The sequence below is a fragment of the Lactuca saligna genome, chromosome 7, assembly GCF_052625555.1.
Source record: "Lactuca saligna cultivar CGN05327 chromosome 7, ASM5262555v1, whole genome shotgun sequence".
Taxonomy (NCBI): Eukaryota; Viridiplantae; Streptophyta; class Magnoliopsida; order Asterales; family Asteraceae; genus Lactuca; species Lactuca saligna.
This window is the reverse complement of record NC_136423.1, coordinates 130,084,579-130,090,614: the sequence shown is the minus strand read 5'-3', so window position 1 is coordinate 130,090,614 and position 6,036 is coordinate 130,084,579.

The window sequence follows — 6,036 nt, the reverse complement described above, 5'->3', positions numbered from 1 at the left end:
ATATGTATAGACATAAAAGCTTGTTGTCTTATTTCAATACACTCAGTGATACAAACAACATTTCTAGTAAACTATAATAAGTATAGTTTAGAGGTATACTACTTACTATTTCTAGTAATATGAAACATACAAAGAGTCTATTCATAAATGGGTAAATACATAATGTAAACAATACATACACTACACTATACAACCGAACATACTATAATGAGAGTCAGAGAGAACATACTACTCAGTAGACAGAGAGAACATACACTAGTACATACTATTCATACGCACTATATACTATACTAGAGAACTTACTATGATGAGAATCAGGGGAGACATACACTACGCTAATACATACACTACATACACACTATAAAATAAATGTGAGTCACTACTTCGGGGAATGGCATCTATGTCACGGCTCGTCTTGTGTCTAGAGTCTCCTGAAGGGAGAGCGTGAATTCATGTATAGATCTATACTGGACTGACCGTCCTAAACCTTGTTGCTAGCTATAGTGGGACCTGCAGGTCTTCGGGTGATGAATGTCATAACATCTTGACATCTTCGAGCGTCGTGTTTCACTTGGTCGATCAAGTATGGTTACAATTACATCACATTATACCTTAATTAACATTTGGTTTAAGGTAGTTAGTACAATAGTAGTTATAATATTATTATACTACAGTACTTCATTATTTTTCCATTACATCTACCTTGTGACCTCCTCACATAAAGGGTAATGTAAAACTATATTTTTACTAATGATAGTCACGTTTGGGAAAAATACTCACTTTTAAAATGAACAAACATACAATACACTTGATGCCTTGGTAGATGGTTGCTTTTAATGGAAAATATAGGATTTTCTAAGAGATACTAACAACTACTACAAACATTTTACATACTTTTACACTCAAACTCTTACAAACATTTTCAAACAAATTATGACACTAAATACTAATGAAATCACCCGCTTTAATGCTGATAAACTCTTTGAAAATAACTTGTATTCTCACGTCATCATTAGACAGGTACCGAGGCCAGCTTATGAGAAGATGGAGCACATACAAGACTCATCTTTTATTTTGATTCATATTTTGGTGTCTTATAAACCACATAACACACTTGTATTAAAATTATATATTTAATACAATGGATGATGTTGTTTTCTTGTTTACTATTATTCTTTGTTGTGATACTATACATGACATCCTCCGCCCCAAAACGTTTCCGCCGTTCTTGGTTTTGGGGTGTGACAGATTGGTATCAGAGCATCGTTTATAGTGAATCTAGTTTATCAACCCATAAAAGATATACTAACTATAAACACAATGGGATTTAAATACTCTTACCAAGAGTTTATACTTTTAAATAATAAAATATTTAACTAAGTATACATGCCTGCATTCATACTAAAACCAGTGTTACAATGACAAAAGCAAAAGTATTACGATTATTGAATATCACAAGTATGCTCGGGGATGTATGGTCAGTCCTGGGAGTGGCATAACCTGATCAACTAAGCTAGTCCGAGGAGTGATTAGCATATGCCCAAAAATGGTTGTGATATGGAAACAAGTCTAAAAACTTACCAACACTACTACAATGAGAACATTAGAACAGAACATAAGCCTAAAATACTATAGGAGTATTTTGTGTTACTATAATTACTTGTTTGAGAACTAAAAAGGTCTTTATTGGTAGGTCAATAGTTGTTAAGTGGATACACTGAAGTTATGTGTATCTAGGATGTCACAGACTTAGAATCTGTGATCTTTGATTTACTCTATGTTCCTTGTTTAGTTGTGGGTTTAGAGTTAGGATCACTTATTCGAAGGTCTATCCTGTTTTAAATACATATAACTAGTATGCACTATGCAAGTACTAAAGTAACTGATAAAGATTATATTATAATTATCTTAAATCATACGTCTATGTATATAAGATTCTTATACCCCTTTTCTCGCATAGATATCATGGCTGGATTCCATCATCATGGCGACCCGTACTTCCCAAACCAAGGCAATGCTGGATGGCTTGATGACGACTCAGATGATGATCACCCAATCCCTTTGGATGCGCAGAAGGCTTCTCGGATGGTTCTGACTCCAAGCCCGAAGTCAACAACCTACCACAAGTAGGTCAAGCACCGAATAACAACCCACGACCAGCGTTCCAGGACCCCACACCCTTGTGGACAACAAACTTGAATCGCTGGAGCGACGAATAGGGTCAACCCTTACCCTACAACGGGGACCGAAGATTTTACAACCTAAGCGAGGGTGGCTCGGTTGACTGAGTCCTACCCGTCATGGTCCATAGGATTGCTCGAAATGTCGAGCAACCATCAAGTGGATCATGGAAATTGATGCCAACTCGGGTGTCAACATGGTCCGCATTCACCATGTCGAAGAAGCGATGCAAAGCACCAGGAGGACCAATGAGACTCTGCAGCAACAACTACCTACATCCCGAGCCGAAGTCATAGAACTTCGAGTTTGCCAGAGGGCTCATGAGCGACACCTTCAAGTAAGTGGTTCGTCAACTGGTAGATCTGAGGGTTCGCCCGAGGAATTCCCATCTTCGGTAGAAGATGTTTAGTACATCTTTTCTTTTGAATCAAGGAATAGCCTTCCGTAATTATGCCCTAAGTGGCACTTGTCTATAAAATATTACTATCTTCCTAGTACTTTAACTAGACTTCTAAAAACTGTCAACCTTTTTCCCTTATGGTATGATGTAAGACCCACTGATAGGTCATTTTCCCCGAACTTGTTACATCAATGATACCAGTAATATTGACAGCTATCTATTTTGTTGGAAAAATCTGTACACTTGTGTTTCCCTACTCTCCTACTATACTGCTATTTCAAAACATACACTCATTCAACTGTTGGACTATGGCGATTTAGCCCATGGAACACTCTCACTATACTTACAATTGACTCTAACTATCTCGTTCATCTTTATAAACTTATAGTTGAAGGATGCCTCCTCACAAATCAACTAGGCATAACCCTCCACCTCCACCACCACCTCCTTCAGTAATCAATACAGCAGCTCTGCATGCTGCAGTAGTTACGGCAGTGGTAACTGCCATGGCTCAGTATCACTCCACCGGTGCTAGCGGAGGTGGAATGCCGGTTTATTCTACTCAAGGTGAAATCCTTGTGCGCTCGAGAGACTGCTCCTACAAGGACTTCACTAACTGCAAGCCAAATTCCTTCAAGGGGACTGGCGGAGTCATTTTCCTCTCGCAATGGTTCGAAAATATGGAGTCGATCTTCGAGATTTGTTCCTACCTTGCCACGAGCAAAGTTAAATTTGCTGCATGCACCTTCGAAGAGAAAGCCCTGACATGGTAGAATGGCCATGTCAAGTAACTAACTCTCATAGTGGAAAATGACATGGGCTAGGAAACTCTGAAAGACCTCATGATTGAGGAGTACTGCCCGAGGGGCGAAATCCAGAAGTTGGAACAGGAGCTATGGAGCCTAACCATGAAGGGCTCCAACATAGTCGCTTATACTGCCAGATTCAGCGAACTGGTGGCCCTCTATCCCAACATGGTTCCCACTGAGGGAAGGAAAATCAAAAAGTACATCTACGGGGCTCGTGCCTCCGTATCAGGGAAATGACTTATCTTTAAACCCCGCTACCTTCAACAGTGCCAAACGATTGGCATAGCAGCTCATCGATCATGGAGTTCAATCCCCATCATCGACAACAACCCTAGCCATCTCAGAACCCTCCAAACCCACTGACAACAAGAGGAAGTTCTGGGATGACAAGAAGAAACAGAAAGCTGCCAAAAAGTAGCAGATTGTAGTGGTTGATGCCGCGATAACACCTGCGGCTACTGCTCTGGTGAAGCAGTACTCTGGAAACTTGCCTAAGTGCAACAAATGTAGTTTCCACCATAATGGACCCTACCGGGAATTTCAATGCTCCAACTGCAACAAGAAGGGACAGACTGTCCGCTTCTGCAGATCCACGACAAGGACAATCAACCAGGTCCCTGGTGCTGGTGTAACTCAGTCATGCTATGAATGTGGCGAAGTGGGCCACTATAAAAGGGACTGCCCTAAGGCAAGGAATACTGGTGGAGTGGGAAGAGTTCTGGCTATAGGCCACGGAGAAGCAGTTTCTGACCCTACGGTGGTGACTGGTACGTTTCTCCTTGAAATCTCTTATGCATGCATACTATTTAATAGTAAGGCAGAGAGAAGTTTCGTAAACCAGAAATTTGCACGCTTGTTTAAACAACAACCACGCGCACTTAAAGAACCATCCGCTATAGAAATGGCTAATGGGAATACTGAGAGCACTAGTAGCATATACATAGGATGTACCCTAACTCTAGATAGACATTCATTTCCAATCGACCTCATGCCGGTCATGATTAAAAGCTTCGACGTCATCATCAACATGGATTGTTTGAGTCTTCATCATGCCGACATTATGTGTTACGAAAAGGCTGTACGCCTTACTCTTCCGTCTAACAAAAATCTCATTATCTATGGCGACAAACCCGATACGAGTCTTCATATCATCTCGAGTATTCAAGCACAGAAGTACCTACGTAAGGAATATTGTGCATTCCTTGCTCACGTTGTCGATAAAAGTCTAGAAACGAAAGACCTGAAGAACATCTCGGTAGTGAGCGACTTTCCCGACATCTTTCCAGAAGAGCTACCAGGGTTACCTCCGCAGCGACAAGTCGAGTTCCGAATCGACTTAGTTCCAAGAGCTACCCCAGTAGTCAAATCGCCTTACCGATTAGTGCCAACTGAGATGCAGGAACTATCTGGTCAACTAAATGAACTACTCAACAAGGGATTTATTAGATCCAGCTTCTCACCCTGGGGGGGCACCGGTCTTGTTTGTTAAGAAGAAACATGGATCATGCCATATGTGTATCGACTATAGAGAACTCAACAAACTTACGGTAAAAAATCATTACCCTCTGCCTCTCATAGACGATTTGTTTGACCAACTGCAAGGGGCGACTTACTTTTCCAAGATTGATCGAAGATCCAGATATCACCAGTTACGAGTGCTAGAGGAGGATGTTTCGAAGATAGGCTTCCGAACTCGTTACGGACACTACGAGTTCTTGGTGTTGCCATTCGGATTGACCAATGCGCCAGTAGTATTCATGGAGTTAAGGAATAGAGTATGCCATCCTTACATGGATCAATTCGTCATCATCTTCATTGATGACATACTGATCTACTACGACAAGTTCTAGGAACCTTACGATCGGAGAAGTTCTATGCGAAGTTCTCGAAATGTGAATTTTGGATCCGAATAGTCGAATTCTTAGTACACGTGGTTAGTGAAGAAGGAATCCATGTGGACCCTTCCAAAATTAAATCCATTGAGAACTGGTAAGCACCAAAGATACCTACAAAAATTCGTCAATTTCTAGATCTCGCTGGCTACTACCGCAGATTCATACAGAACTTCTCCCAAATTGCAAAACCTACTACAACGTTGACCTAGAAGGGCATGGCCTTTGACTGGGAAGAGAAATAAGAGAAGGCATTCCAAAAATTGAAACGAGCCTTGTGCACAACACCAGTACTATTCCTTCCCGAAGGAATAGAAGACTTCGTAGTCTACTGCGATGAGTCAAATCAAGTGCTCGGTTGTGTTCTGATGCAATGCGGTAAGGTCATCGCCTATGCCTCAAGGCAGCTGAAGACACATGAAGTGAACTACACCATACACGATCTTGAGCTAGGAGTAGTTGTGGTTGCTCTAAAGATCTGGAGGCACTACCTGTATGGTACAAAGGCACGATCTTTACAGACCACAAAATCCTGCAGCACATCTTCAACCAGAAAGAACTCAATATGAGACAACAGCGATGGGTCGAGCTACTCAATGACTACGAATGCGAAATTCTTTATCATCTGGGTAAAGACAATGTAGTAGCAAATGCCCTAAGTCGGAAGGAATATTCTGGTCGGAGAGTCAAATCAATGACTATGACTATCCATTCGCACCTGTCCACCCAAATCAAATAGGCTCAACTTGAGGCC